This window comes from Lepisosteus platostomus, chromosome 24 (assembly GCF_059453375.1).
Source record: "Lepisosteus platostomus isolate fLepPlt1 chromosome 24, fLepPlt1.hap1, whole genome shotgun sequence".
NCBI classification, from domain to species: domain Eukaryota; kingdom Metazoa; phylum Chordata; class Actinopteri; order Semionotiformes; family Lepisosteidae; genus Lepisosteus; species Lepisosteus platostomus.
Window position 1 is genome coordinate 18,200,447 of NC_142634.1, and position 14,956 is coordinate 18,215,402.

General features: G+C 45.7%; 2 long non-coding RNA genes across 3 annotated transcripts; one reads left to right on the plus strand and one right to left on the minus strand.

Annotated features, from left to right (window-relative positions):
* Window positions 1–777: 777 nt before the first annotated feature.
* LOC148641862 (uncharacterized) lies at window positions 778–3,840 on the minus strand. 2 transcript variants are annotated; one of them, XR_015929692.1, is made up of 2 exons: window positions 3,682–3,840; window positions 778–1,279 (listed from the first exon to the last, which is right to left on the minus strand). It is a non-coding gene; the product is annotated as an uncharacterized LOC148641862 (long non-coding RNA). The 2 variants fall into 2 exon arrangements; XR_015929691.1 differs by lacking the exon at window positions 3,682–3,840 and adding an exon at window positions 2,037–3,407.
* A 1,704-nt stretch (window positions 3,841–5,544) lies between these two features.
* On the plus strand, window positions 5,545–7,099 carry LOC148641863 (uncharacterized). Its single transcript, XR_015929694.1, has 2 exons — window positions 5,545–6,138; window positions 6,432–7,099. It is a non-coding gene; the product is annotated as an uncharacterized LOC148641863 (long non-coding RNA).
* The last annotated feature ends 7,857 nt before the right edge of the window (window positions 7,100–14,956 follow it).

Genomic DNA, 14,956 nt, shown 5'->3' on the forward strand with positions numbered 1-14,956 from the left:
TGAAAAACAAAAATCCCCAGTGGGAGTCCAGTCTTTCCCTGCTACGCAAATTGCTTTTCGTTAGGTGAGGTCGCAAGTTCTTATTTGAGAATGTTGTACAGTTTCTTAATGCAATAGGGCGAGTAAGACTGAAGTTCCCCCCGTGTTGGCCGATCAGTGGAACGAAACTGAAAAAAGCTCCTTGAAACTGCGATTCATACACTTATACACTGGCTCAGCATGGTGCTCACCTGCTGTCCTTGGGTGTCTGCTGAAATTTGATTTTTTTTCAGGAGCACTGTGACCCAGAGCTCAATAATCATTTCAGCTACTGAAGATCATTCAGTTTTTAATGCTTTTCATTTTAACATCCTACTTGTTAGTATTTCCTCTTAGGTGAGAATACTCTGGTACTTTTCTGGGTCTTAGTTGAGTGAGCTTTATTAGAATAATTGAACAATACTTTCACCTCCACACAACACTCATAGATTTTTCAAGGGTTAAATATGGGAGCCACGTTTCTTACATGTTTCCTTTTGTAAGTTGATTCACAAAGCTTTCACCGCCTCCACTCCAGTGAATCACTTTGTTTAGCAAGTGATCAGGTGGAACAGTTTAATTTCTTCCTGCAAATAATGCCTTTTCCTTTTTCATCCCATTCAAGTCTCCGTCCTAGTTAGAGTCATTGTGATGTAGAACGGCAGTGGTCCAGTTGAAAGGTTCAAGGTTTCACTGTGTTTTAGAGTGCAGATAAAGAAGATAATAGGAGAGGAAACTGGAAAAGCCGTGACTCTGTCATTCCATTCAATTCAATTTATTTTCATATAGCACCTTTCACAACAAGGTTGCCCCAAGGCGCTTAACAATGCAGGTAAATATACATTTTGTGAATACAGAACTGAAGACAATGGAGGAAAGGAACCAAAGACTCAGTAAGGAGAATAAAATCCTCTAGGGGTCCAAGGTCAACTGGCTGCCCAACCCCTTTGGGCATGCTAACATTATATCATTAAAAAAAAAGAAAGAAATGAATGCGGGTATTAATCCATCCATCCATCACGTTATCTGTATGTCAGTACCCCATGCAGGTCTCTGCAGACCAGCAGAATCCTCCTAAACGACAGCTGTATCCATGATGCCCCTCTTGGATCCATGGCACTGATGCAGCATTCAACTCACATGGTGCCCAGCCCATGACAGACAGTATTTCTCCTCTGCAGCATCCCTGCGAGGCAGGACAGGTGCCTGACCTCTGAGAGCCTTGTAAGTAAGTAGAAGGAGTTTGAAGTCCGCCCTGTACCTGAGAGGAAGCCAATGAAGAGAGAGAAGTATGGGGGTTATGTGGTCATTCTTTCTGCTCCAAGTAACAATTCTAGCTGCTGCATTCTGTAAGTATTCAAACTCTTTGCTGTGACAAATCTAACGTACTTTAGGCAGACAAAACGACCTTAAAAAGCCACATGATTTTTAAGTAGTCTGTCTGTGTGTAGTAACAGTGGTTCACATTATTTCAGAACGTATACTCCCGTCTCTGTAACTTTCCTCAGTCAGCTAGTGAACATTCTGTATTTACACCACGAATGCACTACTTTGTCTCGCGCGCGGTCACACTGGCCGTCCACAGGCACGGGCAGGAGCAGGGAACACGAGGCCGCTCTGTAGTGCCCCTGTGGCTCTCCAGCAGAGGGGAGCACTTTGCTCAACAGCCCTGAGCCAAAGGACCCAGTGATAAAGCTGAAAATCTGGCAAGTCCCCCAGTCTCCCTGGGGCGCTGAAGAGGATTTCATCTGATGCTGAGGTTCCTGTAACTCAACACAAAATTGAACACGGCGAGTTATGAGTTTGTGAAGAAGTGACAGCGGAACAATGTCAAACAGGAAGTTAACCTACAGGAAAGAATGAATTGAATCTCTGATATTCAAGCACGCAGTGTGACGTCCACTGTCTATTCAAATCTACTCTGCAAGTCTTACAATTCTTTTTCATACACCGTCTCCTGGTTATTGTTTTGTGAGTGCTTGAACTGTTTCTCAGTAGAAATAAGACCGATAACTCACTGCTTCAGGATACACACTATCGTCGATGAAACCTGTGGTGTAAGCAAGCGAAAAGAGACAGATCCTTCTAAAACACAGAGGCCATCGGGAGGGCAGAAACACTCTGCAACAGGTAGGAGCTGTGGAGCCGTGATTCTCCCGAGCCAGAGCCCTCGTCCTCCCTCGACAGCGAACTGAGCTCCAGGGACTGGAGCAGCTACCTGCCGTCGTGGGACCTCCTGCAGATTGGGAACGGGTAAGGCAATTCGACACGAGCCCACTCCTCTTCCCACTGCTTACACCCCTATAACAAATAGTTTCAGGGTATTATTCAAGTACAGGATAAAGAGATGACAGGTGTTCCCAATTGGCTGAGGATACAACTCTCTCTCTCTGAGAAAGCACACAGAGGTGGACAAAGCAATTAAATGCGTTTACAAGTCATTTCCTCTGTTTCTGGTCTTTCTTTACATATCAGAAAAGTGAACTGGTGGCTGTTGGAAAGTGTCTGCTCCGTACGTAATATACATGTAAAAGATGTGATTAAATATCTTGGTATTAAGATTTTCAAAAAGGTGATTTTGTGATTTGATGTTCTCTACCTTAGTAAAATAAAAAATAAAAACTTTATTCATGGTTGCTATTTGTCAAACACGGGCAGAAGGAGGCCTAAATGCTACAGGGTTTAGAACATCTAATACCGATACCGACAGTATTATTTACAAAATTAAGCAAAGTAGGTGATGTATGTTTCCCTAATTTAATCATTCAGGAACTAGGTATTGATGCTTTTAAGAAACTAACAGTAGCCCATCAGAAACTATGGAAGAATTTACAACCTTTATTAGACTACAAGGAAAACAATTTAGTTATACTTGTACTAATAAATACTTCAGATCCCTCTCGCAATCTCACAATATCTTGTCAAACTATTTTGGAGCACCTCTTTGGGGAAAGTGAGTGGAATCAAACATGACTATTGTCAAACAGATTTTGTATGAATAATAAGGTTAAGGCGTCAGTACAAAATTGTACATTGAATCGACCCGGTAAAGATACACAGTGTGCATAGATTTAAAAGTAATATAGATGATAATTGTCTATCTCAAAGCAGCCCAGAAACCTTACGTTTGTTTTTGTTTTGTTCTGTTGTTAAAACACTCTGAACAGATCGGCAAAATGGTGTAAAGAAGGCTTCTAATTCTGACATTTCCTGTAGACAAATTGATGTTATTTTACTGCTCAATACTGCTGGACCGAATCTAAAATATAATGTATCATTGGCTTAATCATTATACTCGCTCGTTATTAGATGTAGAAATAGCCTAAAATGAGAAATAATCGAAAATTGAATAATTAGACCGTATGTCGTAGTAGCAGAGTGTACTTTTCGCCTACTTGATGTGGTCGAGCAACTCCACAATCGCCATACAATCCGTCCGTTCTCATGCTCTGACTTTCAGGTTGGGCAGTGGAATGGATTCCAGGGCAAACTCGTTCTTGTTTGATTATCCGTGTGAAATCTCGCCCAATATAACAGGTAAGCTCATGCACTGAAATGATGCGCTTCCAAATTAAAGCGACACGCATTTGAATAATTCAAAATACACACGAGGGAACGTCTCCAAACAATGTCTAAGTATCACAACATGAAAGCTGTGCGTACCTTATCTTTATTTGACTGTATAATGTACTCCGGTGATCTGTAACGTAGTCTTGCGTGCATCGTAAAGGATCCGGACTTCCGGCTACGGAAAAGCCGGAGTGGATCAGCCTTTGCACCGGACCCGGACTTCCGGCTATGGAAAACCCGGAGTGGATCGGCCTTTCCACCGGACCCGGACTTCCGGCTACGGAAAACCCGGAGTGGATCGGCCTTTCCACCGGACCCGGACTTCCGGCTACGGAAAACCCGGAGTGGATCGGCCTTCCACTGGATCCGGACTGCCGGCTACGGAAAACCCGGAGTGGATCGGCCTTTCCACTGGATCCGGACTGCCGGCTACGGAAAACCCGGAGTGGATCGGCCGTTCCACTGGATCCGGACTGCCGGCTACGGAAAACCCGGAGTGGATCGGCCTTCCACTGGATCCGGACTGCCGGCTACGGAAAACCCGGAGTGGATCGGCCTTCCACTGGATCCGGACTGTGAGCAGCTTTTGTCCAATCGGCGCTGAGATTTCAGCAGGAGGCGGGAGACAGGCTCTTGTCCAGTCACACAGCTTCAGTCCCGGGACTTTTCCGAATTCCGGCGGGCGGTGACACTTCCGAGAAATGTCCACTGGGTGGCGACAGAGATACACGGAGCTGAGTCTCAAAGCGCTATCGGAAAGACTTGAAATCGGAAAGAAATACATTTGTTACGTTTTAATCCCATTGAAAAGGAAGATGAAAATATCGTTTGTATTTTAAAACATTATTATACTTGCGCAACATAATTATTAAGGGAATGGTGTGAGAGGAGACCGTGTTTGAACAGTTTAAGACGGATGTAAAGACATTTTATTTCAGAATGTCTTTCTGAAATGTGTCTGTTTCTGTGTTGTAAGAACGTTGAAGCATGGACGGGCCTTATCTGCATTTACCTTGTTGAATCTCTTTTTCCATAAAATGTACATGTATTATTGCATGTACCCTGACAATACGACTGCTACGTTACGTTTTCTTGTAGTTTTTGGTCTCATAAAAAATACAAAAGTATGAGTCGATGACGTCAAAATGGTGTCGCCCACAGGGCTTATGGGTAATGTAGTCTCTGTAGTTCACTGGGCTGCCCTGCCCATGTGTTTCGCTGATTTCATTGAACATTAGAATGAATTATATTAATACAATTTCAGCGTATTTATCGTGTCTTGTATTTCTTTGTCTCTCTTATGTGTTCCCTTGTGTGTATGTTTTCTTGTATTTCACTTGTCTGCGGCGCTGGTTAATCGACCTGGCACATAAAGCAAACCCACTGTCCTCGTGTTTCTTAGCTCCCGTCTTGTTTGCAAACTTTTCTCCTGTGTTTATTTTACTTTGTCAATAAAACGTGGTTGCCGGGGAAACGGTGCTGCAGAAGTTGTTGCGAGCTGACCTCTAGGAGGTAAACAGTCGGCTTTTGTAATCTAATCAGCGAGCAAAGCAGAAACGTTAGTCTAAAAAGCGCTGGCTGAGTATTTTGTGGACATTATGCAGAAGAAAAAGAAGAAACGGTGAGTCGCAGGCTGCCGGTAAATATCAGCGCTGGACACCAGCCTCACACCGCTGGGCTCACTGCACCATGAGCGAGTCCGTCGGCGCCTCCGCCTGCTGGGGTGTGTTACTGCAGGAGTGAGGAGTCTCCGGTCTCCGGTCGCGTCATGATCTGCAAGTGGAGGTGAGAGACGGCGGCGCAGTGGGTGGCAGCGCTGGGAGCCTGGATTTAGTTCCTGGGGTGCTGTCTGTGTGGAGTTTGCATGCTCTGCTTATGTTCTCGTGGCTCCAGTTTCCTTGGGTGCTGTGTGTGGAGTTTGCATGCTCTCCTTATGTTCTCGTGGCCCCAGTTTTCTGGGGTGCTGTGTGTGTGGAGTTTGCATGCTCTGCTCATGTTCTCGTGGCTCCAGTTTTCTGGGGTGCAAAATTCTGTTTATTTCACAAGACGGACCCGGGCAGCAGCATGTGTCTGCAGCGCTCATCCTGCCTGCATGTTTGCAAACTTTTCTCCTGTGTTTATTTTACTTTGTTAAATAAAACGTGGTTGCTGGGGAAACGGTGCTGCAGAAGTTGTTGCGATCTGACCTCCGGGAGGGAGACAGCTGGCAAAGCCGAAACTTTAGTCTAAAAGGCGCTGGCTGGAGTATTTTGTGGACATTTTGCGGAAGAAAAGGAAGAAGCGGTGAGTCGCAGGCTGTAGGACAGGACTGTCGGGGAAATGTAAGCGCTGGGCTGAGCGAGTCCGTCGGCGCCTCCTCCTGCAGGAGTGAGGAGTCTCCGGTCTCCGGTCGCGTCCTGATCCGCATGTGGAGGTGAAAGGCTGAGAGACGGCGCACATGCTCTGCACATGTTCTCATGTGTCTGGTTTCCTGGAGTGCTGTCTGTGTGGAGTTTGCATGCTCTGCTCATGTTCGCAAGGGTTTCCTGCCGCTTCTGCAGTCCAGTGTTGGTGAGTCTGTCAGGTTGATTGTGTTGTGGTGTGAGTGTGCCCTAAAGGGGTTTTAATAGTATGGGGTTTGTGTGTTCACTTGTATGCAGACCACTGGAGAGACCGGTTGTTTTTTGCCAGGCAGACTAATGGCTGCATATTCAATTCCAGCTACTGATGTTGCCAAACCAGCAAGTGGGACAGTGTTTGAAAACCCTTTCAATGAAAAGTTTGTAGAACAGTGTTGCTATTGTTCTGTTTAATTCGAGGTCACCAAGCTTATAAATGGTCTCACAACGTTTGTCTCTTTTCAGGTTTCTCCGACCCGGAGAGTGAACAAAGAAGTGATAAGGGCCCATAACACCTAAGCTCGGCACTCTCACACTCTTCAGCCACACGAGCTTCCTCCTGGTAAAATACTGGGCAAGCCCCTTTCTGACAGGGACAGTGGAAAACCCCCTGAGGGAGATGGGCTGAGGGGAGGAATAAAACCATCTGAGCCGGAACGGAGCGCGCTCCCGATTCCCACCAGACCTGGGAGACGACACAGGCAGCACAAGGGAAGCTGCGGCGCGCGAGTTCACGGAGGCAAGGACCGATTGACGACCACGGGAGACAGTGGCATCGGAACAGAGGTACTGTACAGAGACTTTTAATACCTGAAGGCAAGGAGCGAGAAACCGGCCCGGCTAGCCGCTCCAAACTGAGGGGAATGGAATACAGTTCGCGGGAGGATTTCTAGTGGAACCTGAACGGAGTCTGGGGAAATGGGACCGGCCTCTCGTTCACTGGGGCCATCAAAGACTTTACAGGTACGAAGAAGAATCGTTCGAGTGGCCACTCTTCGGTACTTGACAGAAAAGACTGCCATCCCTCTGGATTCATTATGACCCTTGGAAGGACCTTTTGTTGCTGCTGTTTTCGTTGTGTCTTTGGCTGATGGTGAATGTGGATAGAAAATAAAAAGGTCACTTATACGATACACATGCTTGTCGCTGGTCTGTGTGGGCATTGGTGGATCTGGGAGATCAACAGAACCTGTTGCATTGCTAGGTGCCGTAGTCATATATGAGGCAGGAAATAATTCTTGTTTGAGGGGTCACCTCACTGTGACACGAACGTGTTGGGAAGACGCGCCAGTTCTGACGTTAGTGCGACGGGTCTGTAGGCATTAAGGCAGGTTCTTGTGTCCTTTTTTGGAACAGGAACAATAACAGAAGATTTGAAGCAGTCTGGCACTGTGCACTGGGACAATGATTGCTTAAAAACGTCTGTAAAGATTGGAGCGAGTTGGCCAGCACAGGGCTGTAGTGTGGCTGGAGATACACAGTCAGGTCCTGCTGCCTTTTTACAGTTTTGCTTTTTGAATAGCCTTAACACATCCTGTTCTTTGCTTCACAGGGCATTCTCAAGACTTGTTAACGGCGTCAAGTCTTCGTGAGAGATTGAGTGTGAGTGGGTGTGGCACTCCAGTTGAGTGGGGGACAATAGCTCATCCCCAGGATGTGAATTATTTGGACGAGTTGCGAGACTGCCATGGACAAGGTCGTTGGAGATCCTTTGTGTTTCTGGCCTGCTGTAAAATGTGTTATCTGGTAGAGAGTGATCAAGATGTATCTGAGGGGATTTTTTTTTTGTAATTGGTAACAGTTTGGAGACCTTTCCAGACAGATAAACAGTCTTTGTTAGCAAACAGTTGTTCCAGCTGTGGACAGGAGGGGAAACAAAAGGTAGAGAACTATTTTTAGAGAAATGGTCCTAAAGGAACAAAGCATAGTGTAGGATGCCACTAGCTTAAGTCTTAACAGCACTGCATGAGAGGAGACTCCGGTGTCTATTTGTTCCGAGGGATCCTCAGAAAGGTCAAAAGGTTGCAAACAGATAGGAGACTGATTATATGCCTGAAGCTTAGCTAGAGGAACATAACATTGCTGGAATGCTGAGAGGGGAGGTTATCAGAGCCTAATGTTATTGCGAAAAATGGCAACTAGGTATAGACGATCTGCTGAATGTCTGTCCTGTGAATTGTTAAGGGTTTCATGTATTTGTGTGTCCAAGTAGTCCGGACTGCTGTGCTATGTGTTGTTTGTCTTTTGAATTTTCTGTTTTACACCTATTGTATCCATAGTGGTACGGGCCAAATCCAATTTAAAGGGTGTTGTGAGCACTGGGGTTTGTTGGGAGTGGTGAGTTAGGAGTCTGGAAATGAGAGCAAGGTGCGAGTGGATATGATAAAAAGATTGTTCCTTTATTTTGTTTCTGATACCTGGTGAAGAGACGCAGTGAGTGTTTGAGTGGCCAGCTGCGTCAACTTCAATAAAACTGGCCTTTTGGTTTGTTTGAGTGCTGACTTGCTATGGTGTATTTTTTCTCTCTGTGAACAACACGTCCTACGGCCAACACTACCCACACAGGAGGTGTGTGCGTGACAGCTCCTCAGCTGAAGCAGGAGTCCAAGTGTGCACAGATTTCTTGTTGGGGTTTGTTGTTTGAAGTTTCTGTTTGTATGTAGGAAGCAATTGTGCCATCGCGTGGTCCGAGTTATAGCACGCGACGAGAGCTCCCGAAGAGCGCCTGCCTCCTGCCCGATTCGACGTCTAAAATCATCACAGAACGAGAGGAGCCAACAGGAATGCAAGTCTCTTCTGGTGAGGAGCCTCCGACACAGCCCCCAGTACTGGGTGTGCAGAAAGAATCCTGTTCTACAGTTGTGGTGCGAAATGGCCTCCAGTCCTTGTCAAATGCTGGGTTTCTCTGGACTGCAGTCCCCTCCGCATTTGGATGATTGTGATTGGTGTTGCTGTAGCTGTGCTGTCCTGAGACTGACTGGTGTCAAGACCAGCTGTACTCTGGGATCAGCAGGGCCTAGTGGTGGTATGAATTGTGGCCTCTGTTTCTCAGGTGTAACAAGTGTTTGATTACTCTGTTCTGTATGTTTATCAATAGTGGGTACTGGCCTAATTCAGCCCTGCACTCGCTGTTGGCTGTTTTTCTCTGCGCAAGGCGGATGTTTCTACAGATTGATTAGAGTTTCTACAGAGTGTACTCCTGGTCTGTGAGGGGACCCCACACTTCACTGCCGTATAGGGCAATGGGTTGGATTACACTTTCAGATATTTGGAGCCAAATTCTTGTTGGTGGGTTGACATTGAAGAGCCTCCTTCTTATTGCGTAGAAAGCCCTGAGTGCCTTCTCCCTCAGTGCCTTTAGTGCCAGGTCAAAACTCCCAGAAGAGCTGATGGTGAGACCGAGATATGTGTAGCTGGATGTGTGCTCCAATGTGTTGTTGTTCAGTGTGAATTTGTACCTGTTTCCCTGAGGTCTGGCTTTCTCCTGGAAAACCATAACTCTGGTCTTGTCCAGATTGACTGGCAGTGCCCAGGTGTGACAGTCCTGCTCCAGCAATGCCAGGCTCTGCTGTTCTGGGTCCAGATGGGCTGGCAGTGCCCAGGTGTGAATGTGATGGGATGTGTGGCGGTTTGGTAGGAAGCCAGTCTGACTCTAATGCGGGACATTGTGCTCAGTAAGGAGGGCCGGTTATCAGATATTCAAGTTACGACAGAGTTCCTTCCCCAGGTTACTGTTCACACTGAAGCTCCGGTACCTGTTGGGGTCGAGTCTGTCTCCATTCTTACAGACGGACGTGATCAGTCCTTGATTCCAGGCCTCAGGGAAACAGCCGGCCGTCAGGACGAGGTTGGGGAGTTTGAGCAGGCTTTGCTGCAGGTCTGAGCTGCAGTTGGGTCAAGCGTTGTTGACTGTGTCTTGGCTACAGGCCTTTTGTGGTCTGAGAGTTGTCTGTTTGTGTATGTGCTTATCTTCTTTAGGGTGTGCATGTAGTGTCTAACCATCTCACAGTATCTGAGGCGCAGTTCAGAGTGGTGTGGTGTTGTTTTAGTTCTGGTAGTTCTCTTCAGTTGTTTCTGCACTCTGTATCAAACCATTTGATATTGTTACTGAGTGTGTTTCATATGAATGTAGTCATTTTGATTTTAAGGCTAGTTTCTCAAAAACATGGTTTAAATTTATGCCCGATTTGTTGGTTTGATTCAGAGCATTTTGAAATGTAAGGGATCAAGTAATGGGTTTATTTGCTGCTGAAAAGAGAAGAAAGAAAAAAAAAAGAAATGAGACAATTAGCTTGTAATGAGTTTATAACAACAGTAATTAGATTCCTGCAAGCACTCTTTTCATTGTCCAACAACTGAAAGCTTTTAGGTATAAAGGAAGGGTCCTCTAATATTTGATGTGTGAGATTGTCGTTCTATTGGAGATGTTAGTGAGTCTGAGGATTCGTGTTAATATGACAATACTGCTACTACTATTAATAATGCAGCATGGCAAGACTTCTTTCAGTCATTTCCCACCCCTCCACCTCAGTGAATCACACATGTTAAACTTCCATCTCGGGTTCCAGATCAGACATGAGCAATCCTATATTACAAATACTTAGCACCAGGCAATTTAACCAGACAATAATTTAAGCAATTATTCATTCAAGAGAAGCAGCAGGGCGAGTAAAGTGCCCCTCTGATGGCCGGTCAGTGGAATTAAACTGGAAAATTTCTTAGAAATGATTATTCTTACAATAATGTGCCAATGGCGCCGCTTGGTGGTCATTCAGCAAAATTTCACCGAAAGTTTTTTTTAATTAAAATACCGTTAGTAATGTTCGTATTAATAAGTTATTTTAATTTTAAAAATATTTAAGCATTTTCAACAGCAAAGAATACATTGCATTGCAAACAAGAGTAATGAATGAATGTATTGTACATGGATACAAAATACAAAATAAATACAATAAACCAAAAATTAAAATGACGTTCAAAAGGCGCGAGTCGATGACGTCAGAAGGAAGTCGCCCACGGGGCGTATGGGTAATGTAGTTTCTGTAGTTCTCTGGCCCGCACTGCCCACGTGTTTCGGTGATTTGATTGAACATCAGAATTAATTATATTGTACCATTTCAGCGTGTTTGTCGTGTCATGGATTTCTACGACTGTCTTATGGGTTCTCTTGTGTGTCATGTTTATTTTAGTGGGTGGCAGTGCTGGGGCCCTGAACTGTAATCATTCGTGTTTAGTATTTGTTACTGTGACCCTCCTGGGAGGAGGGGACCTTTGTAAGATTCCTGTCCTGGCAAGCAGCAGGTGAGAGTTTGCTGTCCGACTCAATTACACCTCCGCTACCTCATTTCACCTCTTTCACCAGCCTGTAAAGGGGGTTGTGATAGTATGGGGTCTTTCTCTTTAACAACCTCAAACCGCAGGAAAGAAATGCTTCATTGATAAGATTGAAATATAACCAGAAAGTATAAAAATAGCTATTTGTGTGTATCATGTCAGAAATATTTGTTTTTATTTTAAAAGAATTTAGAAGAGAAATATGATTAATAAGGCAGTAGAATCCATTTAAACTGTCATTTTCCTGTTTAGGTTGGAAAGTTTAATTTGATCAAGTCCACTTGAGTGCCTAAGCAACTGTTTGGGTAGTTTGGCTGGTGTGGTGGTGCTCTCCAAATACCTGATCCAAACGGACAGAGAGACAAAGTGAGAAAGAAAAGGTGTAAATAACAGACATATCATATGCAGAATACAGTAATGTGCTGTTCAGCACAGTGACCTAGAGTGAAGATGGAAATCAGTCATTCTAGTGCTCTCAATGGTTTTCCATTACAAACGGACCAGGGCTTCCTGAGACACAGGCAGTTGGAGTTATATAGAGTTAGAGGTTGTTTTCACGGCACCAGCCGACTAAAGCAGAGACCTCCTTCCACTCCAGAATTTTTTTTTTATTTGGGTGGGATCATCTGGAGTCTTGATTCCTTTCACGGAGTCAGCAGTAGATACACAGCTGTTAGCATAGGAGGAGTACAGAAGAGGTGACAGCAGTGCTGGGGACCCTCTGGCACAACCAGAGGTGTGAAATTGAAATTGTTTGGAAGGAATGGGAAGCTAAAGGCAGAGTCACAATCTCTGATTCATGTAATCAAAACAGTAAGTTCTTTCCTCGGGCAGCTTCGTTAGAACATTTTAAATAGATGTAAAAGTGTATTTACAGACTATATCAGCCCTTATCTTTATTTACCTGGTTTAATCTTTTTTTCAGAAGTGTAAATATATTATACTATGTACCCCTGATGGAATTATTGATGTGCTATAAATATACTCTTGTTTGTATTGTATCTATTTTTATTGCTACAATAAAAAGTTAAAAAGAACTGCACTTTCGAGAAATGTCCACTGGGCGGCGACAGAGATACACGAGTCTATGGCGGCGAGTCCAATAGCGCCTCCGTACAGATCCTCGTTGTGCAGAGATTGAAAATCAATACAGATGATAACTGTGACGTTTGTGACAGCAACTCTGAAAGATAACGTAAAGAAGGAAACTAATATTGACATTACTTTTAAAGAAGTTAAATAATACTACATTTTAAACCTATTGAAAGTAATATGAAAATATCGTTTGTATTTAAAAAAATATGATACTTCCACGATATAATAATTAACGAAATGCTGTGAGAGGAGACCCATGTTTAAACACTTTAAAACGGATGTAAATGCGTCTGTACAGACAATTTGAAACATGGACGGACCTCATCTGCTTTTGTTTACTATTAAACAAGATTACTTGTTTAATCTTTTTCCATAACATGTACATGTATTATCGTATGTACCCCTGACTATACTCTGTGTTATATGTATTCTTGTTTTTATGGCATGTATTGTTGTTATAATTAAAAATAAAAAGACGCGACTCGATTACGTCAAAAGGAAGTCGCCACAGGGCTTGTGGGAAATGTAGTCTCTATAGTGCTCTGGACTGCGCTCCACACGTGTTCCGCAGATTTGATTGAGCATCAGAATTAATTATACAATGTCAGTGTATTTACCGTGTCGCGGATTTCTATGTCTGTCTTACAAGACGGACTCGGCAGGAGCTGTTTCTTGCTCTCCGGAGTGAAGCTGCTCTGGGAAGAGACGAGCAAATCTTTAGACTCTTTGTAAATGAGACATCATCATGACAGCTGTGCCGACCTGCTCTTTATTGACCTTTTGAACCTGTTTGTGTAAAGAGCAGGAGTCTTGTGTACCCCTGATTGTGTTATGTGTACTCTAGTGTGTTTGCAGCGCTCGTCCTGCCTGGTTTATCAACTCGACACAGAAACAAAACCCACTGCCGTCGTGTCTGTGGGTTTCTGAGCTCTATTGTCTTGTTTGTCTCCTGTGTTTATTTTACTTTGTTAAATAAAACGTGGTTGCCGGGGCAACGGAGCTGCAGTAGTTGTTGCCGGAGCGGGTCTGACCTCCAGCAGGTCAACAGGCGGCTTTTTTAATCTAATCTCCGAGAAAAACAGAAACTTAAGAAACTTGAGTCTAAAAAGCGCTGGCTGGAGTATTTTGTGGAAGAAACGGTGACTCGCAGGCTGTGGGACAGGACTATCAGGGACACATCAGCGCTGGACACCAGCCTCACACCGCTGGGCTCACTGCGCCATGAGCGAGTCCGTCGGCGCCTCCTCCTGCTGGGGTGTGTTACTGCAGGAGTGAGGAGTCTCCGGTCTCCGGTCGCGTCATGATCTGCAAGTGGAGGTGAGAGACGGCGGCGCAGTGGGTGGCAGCGCTGGGAGCCTGGATTTAGTTCCTGGGGTGCTGTCTGTGTGGAGTCTGCATGCTCTGCCCCTGTTCTCATGGGTCTGGTTTACTGGGGTGCTGTCTGTGTGGAGTCTGCATGCTCTGCCCCGTTGTCATGGGTCTGGTTTCCTGGGCTGCTGTCTGTGTGGAGTCTGCATGCTCTGCCCCAGTTCTCATGGGTCTGGTTTCCTGGGGTGCTGTCTGTGTGGAGTCTGCATGCTCTGCCCCTGTAATCATGGTTCTGGTGTCCTGGGGTGCTGTCTTTGTGGAGTCTGCATTCTCTGCCCCTGTTCTCATGGGTTCAGTTTCCTGGGGTGTTGTCTGTGTGGAGTCTGCATGCTCTGCCCCTGTAATCATGGGTCTGGTGTCCTGGGGTGCTGTCTGTGTGGAGTCTGCATGCTCTGCCCCTGTTCTCATGGGTCTGGTTTCCTGGGGTGCTGTGTGTGTGGAGTTTGCATGCTCTGCCCCTGTTCTCATGGGTCTGGTTTCCTGGGGTGCTGTCTGTGTGGAGTCTGCATGCTCTGCCCCTGTTCTCATGGGTTCAGTTTCCTGGGGTGCTGTCAGTGTGGAGCCTGCATGCTCTGCCCCCTGTTCTCATGGGTCTGGTTTCCTGGGGTGGAGTCTGCATGCTCTGCCCCTGTTCTCAGGGGTCTGGTTTCCTGGGGTGCTGTCTGTGTGGAGTCTGCATGCTCTGCACCTTTTCGCATGAGACTGGTTCCTGGGGTGCTGTCTGTGTGGAGTCTGCATGCTCTGCCCCTGTTCTCATGGGTCTGGTGTCCTGGGGTGCTGTCTGTGTGGAGTCTGCATGCTCTGCCCCTGTTTTCATGGGTCTGGTTTCCTGGGGTGCTGTCTGTATGGAGTCTGCATGCTCTGCCCCTGTTCTCATGGGTCTGGTTTCCTGGGGTTCTGTCTGTGTGGAGTCTGCATGCTCTGCCCCTGTTCTCATGGGTCTGGTTCCTGGGGTTCTGTCTGTGTGAAGTCTGCATGCTCTGCCCCTGTTCTCACGGGTCTGGTTTCCTGGGGTGCTGTCTGTGTGAAGTCTGCATGCTCTGCCCCTGTTCTCATGGGTCTGGTTCCTGGGGTGCTGTGTGTGTGGAGTTTGCAGGCTCTGCCTGTGTTCTCATGGGTCTGGTTCCTGGGGTGCTGTCTGTGTGGAGCTGATTAAAACAGTGACCTCCTTCCTCTACAGATTTTGTTTTTAT